Source organism: Lissotriton helveticus, chromosome 6 (assembly GCF_964261635.1).
Source record: "Lissotriton helveticus chromosome 6, aLisHel1.1, whole genome shotgun sequence".
NCBI classification, from domain to species: domain Eukaryota; kingdom Metazoa; phylum Chordata; class Amphibia; order Caudata; family Salamandridae; genus Lissotriton; species Lissotriton helveticus.
The window spans coordinates 942,816,164-942,829,311 of NC_136067.1; the positions used below are offsets into that span (position 1 = coordinate 942,816,164).

Here is a 13,148-nt window from a genome sequence, read left to right on the forward strand (position 1 = left end):
TCAGCTATATCTGCAAAGGACTGTTATGCCATTGTGTTAGTCGATTATTATTCGAAATGGCCCGAGGTGAGAATGGTAAGTGGAATGACTACGGAGGTGGTCATTGAATTTTTAGAAGATGTGTTTTCAAGGGAAGGCGTTCCAGAAATATTAGTTTCGGACAATGGTCCTCAATTTGTATCGCAGAAAATGGAGGAATTCTTAATAATAATGGGTATCAAGCACATAAAATCATCTTTATATCATCCCGAAAGTAATGGTCAAGTTGAACGCTTCAACAGGGTGGTTAAGGAAGTGATTGAATTGGCATTGAGTGCAGGCTTACCATGGAGAAAAGCACTACTAGAAAGATTAACTGCATATCGTGTGACTCCGCATTCTGCCACAGGAAAGACGCCTTTTGAGATTTTGAGAGGTAGGAAACCATTTACTGGATTGGTACCTTGGTGGTTGAGAAAAAGAAATGAGAGGATGCGATGCAGTAACAAAAACATGGATAAAGAAGTTAGGTCTGAAGTCAAGAATTATCAGGATCGTAACCAGAGGTATCATGGAGGTAAATATAATTGGCCTTTGGTGAGGATTGGTCAAATGGTTCGGGTGAAGAATCCTAGAATTGTGTTGAAGGGTGAAAGTGTATGGTCCAGACCCTTGAGAGTAGTGAAGGTGTTTAGTGGTGCGGTAGAATTAGAAGATGGTAAGAGGTGGAATTTTCGACAATTGAGTTTTTGTAATGAGAGGGGTGGTGCAGTAGGTTCATTGTCTTGTTCAAATTCTAGTAGAGTTGATGAAGGGTCATGTAGTGGATATATGTTAGGTGATGATTTTGGACTAAAGAAAGATGGGACGTCAACTAGTAGCGCGATTGGTTATGAAGCTAGATGTGAAGCTAGATGTGACACAGGAAGTAGTGTTGGAGACATTGTTAACGATGTTCCTACTTGTTCTGATATTGGTGTTGAGAGTGACAATTTACGTCGTGGCAATAGAACAAGGAAGTTGCCTGCCCGGTTTTCTGATTTCAAATTAGGGTAGTTTTTGTGAGGTGTCTTTAATTGTTGAGGAGGAGGGTGTGTGGTATTGGTTTAAGTATCGTGTGGTGCGCGTGTGTGTCTCGTGTGTATGTAGCGCGTGTATATGTGTATGCGCGTGTATGTTGTGCACGTGTGGAGTGCGTGGAATGTAGGCTTGGTAGAATGCAGGGAGAGGGTCAGTTACTGGAGAGGAAAGCGGAGGATGTACATATTATCGTGTCGCTGTATTGCCTTCAACTTATGTGAATAAAGAAGACTTGAAGAATCCTCTGCGTGAATATTTACATACAATACGATTCTCGTCTAAAACTTAATGGAGAGAAATCTGAGATCCTCCTTCTGGGGGACCCACGCAGACTCCCCCCATCCCTCACCTGGCCACCTTGCATGGGATCACCCCCTACCCCCAAGACTGAAGTCAAGAGCCTGGGTATCTGGATGGAACAGGACTTCAACTTCAAAGTCCAGGCCAGAAAAACCACTGGCACATGCTTCGGCCTCATTCAGATAGCTCGAAAAATCCTCCAATTAATCCCTTTTCAGTCCAGGAAACTGCTAATACAGGGGCTAGTTAATTCCAGACTGGACTACGGAAATGCCCTATATTTAGGTGCTCCCTCATCGGTTATCAACAGACTTCAATGTGCCCAAAACGCCGCTGCCAGACTCCTGACCGGGACCAAATCTAGATGCTCTGCCAAACCTGCCCTCAGATCATTACACTGGCTCCCGATTAAGGAAAGGATCACCTTTAAAACCCTCTGCATCTCACATAAAATACTTCAAGGCAGAGGCCCGCCTATTCTGAGATCTCTCATCAAACCACATCATTCCAACAGACAGCTCAGATCAGACTCCCTTTCCCTGGCCAGTGTCCCCAAAATAAGAGAGGCCCGCTCAGGGGGGCGACTGTTCTCATATAATGCTCCAAAACTGTGGAATTCCCTCCCACTCCCCATCCGAAGGGAAACCAACCTATTGACCTTCCGTAGGCGATTAAAAACTTGGCTCTTCCCATAAAACTCTCCTCACAACTTCCCCCCTCTGAATGCTGCAGGTCGACTGTTCGCGCTGGGACGCCCTAGGGTAGCTATGCGCTTTACAAATCTGAAATCAATCAATCAATTGACCTTGAATTGTTACCAGCAGTGATACGATATTTCTCACAAGCCACATCGTTTATGGTCAATGGTTCACTCCACAGTGCCCTCATAGATGATCTATGTTGAGGTGGGCATCAAAGGGGGGAATTTGTGAATGAAATTGCCCTGTTGATGAAATAGGTTCCCGAACTAAGCTTGGGCAGTGCAATACGCCCACCCCCAAGAAGCGGAAAACATCAATGTGGCTAAAAACCAATCTAGTATTACTGGGAAGTACAAATTAGACCCTAGAGGAGTAGGCACCATTCCTAATTAAGCCTAGCCCAGGTGACAGCTCCTTACATTTGATTAGGAGATTTTGGAAATTGTACTCATTTTTCAGGCAACCATGTTTCGATTATATGTTTACTTTGTGTATGATTACACAATCTGCCTGAACCGAACATTTTTATTTTATCTTTGCAGGGCTGTGTATATGTCGTTTCCAACAAAATGGGCCTGTATAGTTGCAATGCCTAGGATGCTGCAATATTTACAAAGTTATGCTTCATAAAATATTAAACACTGGTAATTTTTACCAATGTACAGCCTACAATGTGGTTCAAAGAAGATAAATTGTGACGGTTTACAACTAAGCAATTTTAAGGAGATAATTAATTAATAAAACCACATCTAGCCTGAAGAGGGGGTGTAGCTGGAGCTGTGTAAGATATTCGCTTTTAGTAGTAGAAGTGTCCTCCCAGAAAAGTGGCTAAAACGTCACTGTCCAATTCTTACTGGACAATTATGTGTCATCTTCATAAGACCTAAGGGACCTGATTCGTTGAAAAGACACAAAATGTGAACCCCCTCAAAAAGCAAATTGTTATATTGTGCTTTTTCGAAAAGAATACTGCAATTATATACTTTTTATAACTCTCATACAATACAGTGTGTTCATTATGACTATTAAGAGAAAGCCTGATCATGCTTAACAATTAACAGTATTACGAGGTCATTTTTTACTTTTTCTTCAAAATGTTACAAGTATGTTAATTGCATTCATTTTTTTCAGCCTGTGCTGTTTATAAGTATGCTATCCTTTCTTAATGTATGCAACTTTTTTTCATTCTTTTGAGGGCGGTAATATACTAAGAATTAAAAAAGCTCCTAGGTCTGGGTTACTTTTAAAGCTTTTCAGTGCTGTGCGTGAGGAATTGCTGCGTACTGATTTTAGCAAGTATGTGTGTGTGTGTGTGTGTGTGTGTGTGTGAGAGAGAGAGAGCGCAGAAGGCTAGTGATGAATGTCCCCGATACCTAAATAGCAGTAACACAAGTCAATTGTGGTTATCTGGGTTTTGTTTGTGAATTTCGGGTAGACATGAAATGTTATGAAACTGTGTGTGCAAAATGTTTTTTTTTGATGTTTCATCATACATTTGTTATGCTTAGCAATATAAAATAGGTGGCATGGGGACGCAGAGCACACGCGGTGCTTTGTCAGAACAATGAAAAATCTACAGTGTTAGAGTACTTTACAAGGTGTACAGTGGTTCTTGGAGATACCAATTCGTTAAGGAAAAGATTACTGGCTGTATGGTGTGAAATAATTTACACTTGTTAATATGTCACAAACACTGTCCCAGAAATATCCATTAATGTTTCAACCCTTATGTGTGTGAGTCATCATCAGGGTATGGCAAGAGTATAAGTGATGACGAGCACACTCTATATTCCGCAGACGAGGCGGAAAAACTTGGAACCGTGAAAAGAACATGTTGTCCAAAAAGTCATCTGCGTCTAATTAAATGGGAAACTACTTCCATGAGGAGACATACTTTTCGTACAAGGGACCGTGATGGTCTGACCAACGTAAGGCATAAGGTATTTCAGTGTAAGGCTTTATGTCTAATAATGATAGAGAGAAAGTTAACAATTTGATTATAGTATTTTTTACAAAACAGCGTGCCAGGGTAATTTGGCGAAATCATCAGATGTACGGCGTTTCCATGGGAAGAAACACGATGATTAAATAGAGAAAAGACAGTTAACTGAGAGAGTAGGTCAGCGAAGTGGAGACTGAGAAGCCAGAAATAAGAAACAGAAAGAGAGAGAAAGGTAGAGCGAAATAGAAAGGCAAAGAGAGAAAGAGAACACGAAAAAGAGCAATTATGTAAAATTGCATATATTTAAAATGTCCTGGCGACCTTTGTGTCGAAACGTGATAGGCGTTGTAAAAGTATCTCGGGGGAGTTAGCTAATGGAGCATTTCTCATTTAAATGAAGCAATAAGCGATTTCTAGATTGCTGGTAACAATGCAGACATAGGAGTCATCTATTATTTGAGTTCCCCTCTGAAAAAAAGAAATCTTGATAAATTGAACTTAATAATTTGTAAGTACATGCCCAGATGATTTTGTAATTCTAATTAATATCAGATATTTATGGCAATGAGTGTGAAGGCTTGCTTCTCTTGAATTATACAAAATACAATTAAAAACAAATCCAAAACAAGTTTGTGTCTAGAAACGTTCTCAATTTCTAAAATGCGTGTTCATTATTTTTAGGTCGAGCTGACCTAGCATTCAATGCGAAAGCATTGAAATGCTGTCAGCAAGACAACTAATGTTACCCGTATTTGGGAATGTGGACACGAGAGGGTGCACGAGCGCAGATTTGCTCAGATTTGACCTCGTGAGCGCGCACGGCGCCGTGCCCCTCTCGTGCCTCATTCCCTTGCGCAAACACACTCCACAGTCACGCCTGCGCACATACACAGCCATACACAGGCACACACACACTGCATACACACACGCAGACCCACGCGCACACACACAGACACACGCACAGACACATTCGAACACACACAGACACACGCGCGTACACCCCCCCCCACTTACCGGGCTCTTTCGGCGTGTTCCGTGTCTCCTCTGCAGCGCTGGTCGGGCACTCACTGGGCTGTTGCTGGGGATCGGGCTCCTCTCTGCGGCAGTCTCGTCTTGTCGCGGCACCAGGGGGCAGGACTTCACTTCCGGGGCTCCCTCCAGCACCTGGGAGCCCCGGGCTGCGGAGAGGCCATCAGTCGGCCGGCTTCACTTCTTCCTCGGCGGCGGCGGGCGGGACTTCCTGCCGGATTGCAGGCCCCGCCCCCGTCTCAGCCAAAAGTGCCTGACTTCCGGTTTTCACGGAGCAGGGCTGCGGCGGTGATTTCTTTTTTTTTCTATTTATTTACTTTTGAAACAATCGCGGGACACCCCGCTGTAGCTTGAACCATCTTAAAGCTAAAACGCGGGGTGCTGGGATTGCTTCATAAAACAAACTAAAAGAAAGCAGGCAGAAGCCACGTCTCCCCCCCCCCATGTATTTACCTTTGTATGAAACAGGGCGTTCGCTACTACAAAGATAAAAATAAAAAAAAATGCGGCCGCACTTTCGTTTTGTTCTAGGCGCTCGCCCACGCTGCGGTTTCCCCCTCATTAGCGCTGCTCCGTTCCCATCTTCCCCATCCACGCCGAATCCCCGCGTGCTCCTAATGCATATGCGCCGTGTGCTCTGCGCCCTAAAAGTAAATAAATAATAAAGAGCAATTAGCATTCAATGCCTCCTAAGCCTAGGCTTTTATGTGATATTGGCGGCACGTCATGTGTTGTCTTTCTTTTACTTCGGGTGGGCGTCCGTCCGCCTTGCCTGGGCTCTGTCCGTTTGACCTGCATGTAGCGTGAGTTTCCCGTCTGTTCTCGGCCACCGCTCGCAGCATGTCAATGCAGGTTTCTCGCTTGTGGGGAGTGGTTTGAGGGTGTGGGTGTGAGTTGTTTTATTGTGCAAGGTACTGTGAAAACTCCCTGCCTTCCTTCCAGCCGCCTACAAGAACACCCCGTGACTCATTTTAAAACCGAATTATTATTTGCTTACCTGGCAGCCTTGCCTCTGAAATTTTCTGTTATGAGAGATGTATGTTTGTAAATGAAGCATCGGCCCCTCCGCGGGTTTCTCCTGCCGATTTCCTTATGGGGTATTTTTTTCTTGTTCCGCCTATTGTGATTTATTGCGGGCACGGCACCCGCTATTATGTTTAAAAAAAAAACAATAGTTTTAAGTGTTGCAAATGTGAGACCTATAACATTGCAAATGGTTGTGTGATAAGCGCCCAAAAGATCTGAGGGAAGAGAAGGCACACATTTTTTGCAGTTTTATATAGCGGGAAATCGAGTTCAGGAAGCGCTTTACACGAGCACCACTAGTTAGTTCCATTACACAACGTCACATATATGCTGTGAACACGGCGAGATGAAGGGCTTTGGCCAGAATCACAGGGTGCTGAGTCGACGCCGGGACTCGAACCTGGTTTCCCAGTTATAAAGTCGGGAGCTCTGGCTGTTACGAAGCATCCTCTCCCCAACCAATAACAGCGAGGGCTTCTAAGCACTATAGAGACGGAGCACCGACCCTGCTCACCAAAGCAACAGAAACCAAGGCAGCGTTTGCAATTAAATAGGTCTCGCATTTATGCAAATTTGAGCTATTGGCATTGTAAATCACTATGCCTTTCATTTATGTTTTGGTTTTTAAAACTTAAATGAAAGGCATTGTCATTTACAGCGCCAATAGATTAAACTCTCGTCAATACGAGACCTAACGCTAGTACGTTTGCAAACGTGAAGAAGTGTTCTTTATTTTCCCCTGGAAATGGCATGCTAAAGCCAGTATTTCCACCCGTGGTTTGGTTTCATGCTGTGAATGTTCTGCTGCCCCTGGGTGTCGCTGCGCCTTCTCAGTGGTTTTCTGTACTCCGGGTTCTTAAAGGAGACAAACTAGGGAAAGTAAAACAAGTGATTTTTTTTATCATTAGCAATGTTTATTGTTTATACCAGCACGGAGGAGGGTAATGAGGGACTTCAAACGGTGTGAGCTCTGGAAATTTTTTTTGTAGCAAGGGCTCCAATTATATTCTCAGTTGTGGATCAAAATGGAGTAGGCACCCATGGTGAGCAGGTTTCGGGCGTAACAATACGGACCTTAGCAGGGGCTTTGTCAGTGAAAAGTAGACCCCCCCCTTTCCCTCCAAACAGTCCTGCGGTTTCTTCTCGTCCCGTACCCCACTCTGCTCAAGCATTTCATGCGGCCGGCTAGCTGGTCGCAGCATTCCTCTCTGTGATGGAGCTCCTGCTGCAAGTGGATCCCTGTAGTCTCTCTATGAGCACGGCTGCTCAGCTGTCCATGGCAGAGCCTGCTGCTTTCCATTCCCCACTCCTGCAGCCCTCTCCTTCCACAGGCTCCGGTTTTCAAACACTCTTCAAATGACTGTAGGGTCCACAGCATCGGACTGTAATGTGGCAGAGCAAGGTGATGACGTGGCTGGTGCATCCATCACAAAAGGTTAAGAAACAACCTCAAGGCCACCTATTGGCGATAGTAATGGCCCTGTTGCTAAGGCACAGGAGCACCAAAACAAAGCCTGGGGCTCTGAAAATCCCAATAATGCCAGGTCATGCTCATAACATAAGCATACCAATGAATCAACTCAAGAGGGTTTTGTTGTTGCAATTTATAAAATCATGTAGACAGCACACACAACAATCTTCTGTACCTGTCGCTACATTACTGAAAGGCAGTGTACCTTTTTTTATGAGGAGAGAATCCCGGTTGCCCAAAAGTTGCTTCTAAACTTGCATGGGGTGAAATGCGGTAGAAAAGAAATAACCAAGCTGTCAGGTTTCAATAAATGTGATCATGCGTTTGACACCATGCCCACTAAGAAGCTACATAGATGCTTTCTAATGCTATAGAAAAGTGTCTTGCTTGTTGTGCCTTTCTGCCCTCTGTTAGACTCGTTTTTTTGTGGCTTTCTGCCCCCTGTTAGACTCGTTTTTTGTGCCCTTCTGCCCTCTGTTAGACTCGTTTTTCCCTTGTTTTTGTGCCCTTCTGCCCTCTGTTAGACTCGTTTTTTGTGCCTTTCTGCCCTCTGCATCACCACATCATCACTCAGCACCACCCCAGCATCACTCAGCGCCACCCCAGCATCACTCAGCGCCACCACAGCACCACTCAGCACCACTCAGCATCACTCAGCACCACCACAGCACCACTCAACACCACCACAACACCACTCAGCACCACCACAGCACCACTCAGCACCACCACAGCATCACTCAGCGCCACCACAGCTCCACTCAGCACCACCACAGCACCACTCAGCACCACCACAGCATCACTCAGCACCACCACAGCATCACTCAGCACCACCACAGCATTGCTCAGCGATACCCCAGCATCACTCAGCACCACCACATTATCACTCAGCATCACCACAGCACCACTCAGCACCAACACAGCACCACCACAGCACCACCACAGCACCACTCAGCACCACCACAGCATCACTCAGCACCACCACAGCACCACCACAGCACCACTCAGCACCACTCCGCGCCACCCCAGCATCACTCAGTGCCACCCCAGAACCACTCAGCGCCACCCCAGCACCACTCAGCGCCACCCCAGCACCACTCAGCGCCACCACAGCACCACTCAGCACCACTCAGTGCCACCCCAGAACCACTCAGCGCCACCCCAGCACCACTCAGCGCCACCCCAGCACCACTCAGCGCCACCCCAGCACCACTCAGCACCACCACATTATCACTCAGCACCACCACATTACCACTCAGCACCATCACATTACCACTCAGCACCATCACATTACCACTCAGCACCACAACAGCACCACTCAGCACCACCACAGCACCACTCAGCAGCACCACATTATCACTCAGCACCACCACAGAACCACTCAGCGCCACCACAGCACCACTCAGCACCACCACAGCACCACCACAGCATCACTCAGCACCACCACAGCATCACTCAGCACCACCACAGCACCACCACAGCACCACTCAGCACCACCATAGCACCACTCAGCACCACCACAGCACCACTCAGCACCACCACAGCACCACTCAGCACCACCACAGCATCACTCAGCGCAGCCCCAGGATATAAGTGTCACATTTGCGAAAGTTATAACTATTGGCATTGTAAATGACAAAGCTATTAATTTAGCTATTTTCAAAACCAACACATAAATAAAAAAAATGTCATTTACAAGACCAATAGCTCAAACTTTCCTAATGCGAGACCTATTGCATTGCAAATGCTTGTTTTAATATGTGAATGTTGACCGCCCACATATGCACCGAGGCTGTACCATTCATTGACGGACCAAGGGAAGCACGCCTTTATAGCAGGACCCGGCATGCAACTTCCCCAAGGGGTAGAGAAGGGAATGTCCCAATTTCCCCGAATGCAAGTAGCAAGAGACCAGCTCTCTGTGTGCGGCATCATTATTTTTTGACTACCAGCTTGCAAACCTGCACCATGGAGGAGAGAAAAACAGGCATATCACACTATTCCTAAAAACCTCAACATTTGCAGGAAGCATCTAATGTGGGGTTGGGAGTTTGGGAGATGGCTGTCCGCTGAACAGGGTCGGACAGGGAAAGAAAATAGGCCGGGGTACCAAAGTAAAAGTGGCCTCCAACAGGGAATCAGTTAGCTAAACAAGTTGTCCACAGTTGTCAATCGGTGCAGGTTTGAACTTGTAAGGACACACTGCATAAGTTTTTTTCAAAGGATGGGAGATGGCTTGCATTTGTGCTTGCTACAGGCAATGTTTGTGGTAATAACAGGAAAATGAAGATAAAAACCAGACCATAAAACAGGCCCACAAACCGCCAAAAAAACAGCCCACACATTTTCCTGATAGATCAGCCCTTTTGGCACTGACACATTGCACTAAGGCCAGGGCAACTCTGTCTGTGAGCCCAGGAGGCTAGGGCAGTCGTCCTCGAATCTGGGGAACCGGGTTCGAGTCTCGGCAACGACGCTGAACATCCTGTGATTCTGGGCAAATCACTTAATCTCCCCGTGCCTAACCAAAAAAAAAAAAAAAATGAATGTGTCCTCATGTAACTGCAACTGGTGGTATGTAAAGTGCTCTGATACCCGATTCGGGTCAAGTTTGCGCTATATAAAACTGTGTAAAAAAAAAAGTATATCAGGCAACTCCTCACGTACCTCTTAAGCCTGTTGCACCCCCACATCTCAATTTATGGGCTCATTCTGTCCAAAACAATAGATGATCAAAACCTGCGCAAAAGTCCTCCCATTGACCAGTGGCGGCTCCTCCGCTAAGGCAGAAGAGGGTTGCCTCACTGCACAAAAAGGAAAAATAAAATGACACTAGCGTATCGTTATTATAATTTTATTTTTCCTATTGCATGCAGTCATTGGCCTTTGTGCAGTGTGGGGCTGCCCAGCACAGGGGATGAGTGGTCTGCACTCCCAAAGTGCGCATGAACTGTTCGGCCAGCCCCCTTGGGCCGACCAAACAGTTTAGTCGCACTTTGCATGTTCCCCACCAGTCTCCATTACACAACCGGGTGAGGAACATGCACAGGCTCCCAGTTGCAGTCTGAGAGCCAATCCATGGTGCGCATACCAATCCAAACGCTGCATTGCAGTGTTGTGATTGGCTCAGGGGACCCTGTGTGCCGGGGGCTTCTGGTCGGACTGCAGAAAGGAAGAGGGAAGAAGATGCAGGGGAGGCGGCGGCCGGTCGTCCCAAGGTACGTTTTTTTGTTTGTTAATTAACACCCCCTCTGCCCCATCACCCCCGTCCGGTAGCAGTAACTACTGCTTTTGACTTCTGCAATACCATGCAGGGATCTACTGAAAACATGTCCAGTCCTGGCACCGTAGCCTCCATTAATGCCGTTACCTTATTTCAGGTGATATTAAAAGGGCAATGTGCATAAAAGAGAGTCAATGTTCCACAAACGCACTGCTATCCTCAGTGACGGACACCAGCTCTTTATTATGTAGGCAGAATTAAAAGCTTTTCAAATAGGCTGTCCCACAAAGGCAATACAATAGACAATATAACACTACCTAACAAGGCTTTCTTTCAATGGTCTTGTTCGGAATCTAAAAGAGATATCGGAAAATGAATCTGACCAATAAAGGTGCTTACAGTGACCACATCAAGAAAATAACCCATTTATATAAAGCTATACCAGTAAGAGAACTTAGAGGTGTGTTCTTTGTGCCTACCCATGTGAATTGTTCCATAGGCTGGGTAAGAGAAGCAGCAGAAAAGCAATCATCAAACGTATGCTTGTTATTGATTGTTCCTCTCCAGAGGCATTCATAATTCAATTCCACAATGTAAACTCATCCACTGCTTAAAGGCTGTGACTGAAGCACTCCTCGCCCTGCTTCAGACTGAAAAGGTTGAATCGCACATTGGAAGTTAATCTTTCAGTTTACTGAGATAATCACGTTCTTTTTAATTTATTAATATTTATGGCCCATTCGTGATTTTTTCCCCATCTAGTCAGCATTACTCCTTTAGCATATTTGATCTGCTTCCTAAGGTGCAATAGGTCTCGCCTATGCTCTGCTGCATATTGATCATATTTCCTTTTAGCAAATAAAACCCAATTCAGCCGCCTCCCAAGCTCATTTGATATTTATTTGGTTTATAATTACTATTTTGTGCTGTTTTCAGAGTATTTGGCTTAGTCCTGCTGTTATAATTTGCATGCCATGTATATTTATAAAGTGGACTATCACTGAATTTTGATTAGCCCTCCTCTCAGAATTTGCTTGTTATGTATTTGTAAAGTGCACTATCACCCACTAGGGTGTCCTGACATGGTTTATATCTTGGAAAAGATGATTTCTGTACACTGAGCTGGGAACCCTGTGATCAGATTAACCTCCATTAACATCAGGTATTGTATTTATTGTGCAATGTATTGTATTGTAACATCTATAGGTGACTCTGCCCCAACTATACAAGCCTCTCAAGTTGAAATTTACATGTGACTTGGTCTCTCCATAGACATGATACCTTTCTTTGTTCGTTTGTCCCGCTATATCGCTTCACATGTTCCATTGTGAGATTTGCATACCTGGTCAGTGGGAGATATAAACAGCAGGGGACTTGTACATTGTTTGAAAAACAAAGAGATAAAATACAATCTAGATCAATTCCCAGAGGCAAATTTTAAAGCTTAGAAGAACTACCCCACAAGCAGTAATTAGACTTCAATTAGGTCATAGAATAAAACACTATGGCATCAGATGGATGAAGCAGGCAAAACTATCATCACAATTTACGATTGATCAACATTCTAGATGTGTCTGTCAAGTCAGTTGTATGAGATGAAGTACACAGGTTCAAGACATGTATATAAACAACCTAGTTAGCAGTCCTTTTATAAAGCTATGAGTTTACTGAAAATTGTCCCAATCTAATCTAACAGAAACACAACACAAGAAAAACCCCACACCACATTATAAAAAGAGAGTAAAATGCAATACATTATTTGAGGCCAAAATGACAAAAGCCCAATCAGTAGAACCAGAGATATGGAATTTTAAAGTTTTAAGTGGTTATAGTGCCAAAGAAGACCAAAGCACCAATTGCGGTTATCTGGTTGCACCAGATCAGCACACAGTCACAAGTCCAGGCCAACCATGATTGAGCCAATTTAGTCCAGCTGAATAAAGCACCTTAAATCCTGGTTTGCGAAATGCTGCTAGATTCCAAGTCAAGGATGCGTCATGCAGCAGCAGTTCTGAGAAAGCTGTGGAGCTGCAATGTGGTGTCCTGCATCGGCATCAAAGCTTGTGATGCAAAGGCCTGTATCAAGGATGTGTGCCGCAGCGATGGTTCAGAAGTGGAGCTGTGCAGAGATCCACTTCCAAGGGCTGCAAATCGAGATTCAGCACCATGCTGCATCGTGCTGCAGTGGTTCCGAAGTAGAGCTGTGAGGAGATCCACTGACAAGGGTCCAGGACTGGGCTGGCACCACTTGGGGGGCAAGGTTCACACAGGCAGAGTCCAGGTGCTGGGTTCAAGTTGGTTGGAACCTTTTCTGTCCCTGAGGCTCCGATCAGGAGGCCAGCCAACTAGTCCTTGGAGTCACTCTGGTGGTTCTGGGTTCAAGATGCAGGTCCAGTCCTT

General features: G+C 45.3%; 1 protein-coding gene across 1 annotated transcript in view; it reads left to right on the forward strand.

Annotated features, from left to right (window-relative positions):
• Positions 1-13,148, forward strand: part of PLD5 (phospholipase D family member 5) — a 1,381,847-nt gene that overhangs the window by 1,181,144 nt on the left and 187,555 nt on the right. The gene's annotated exons all lie outside the window — the stretch shown is intronic.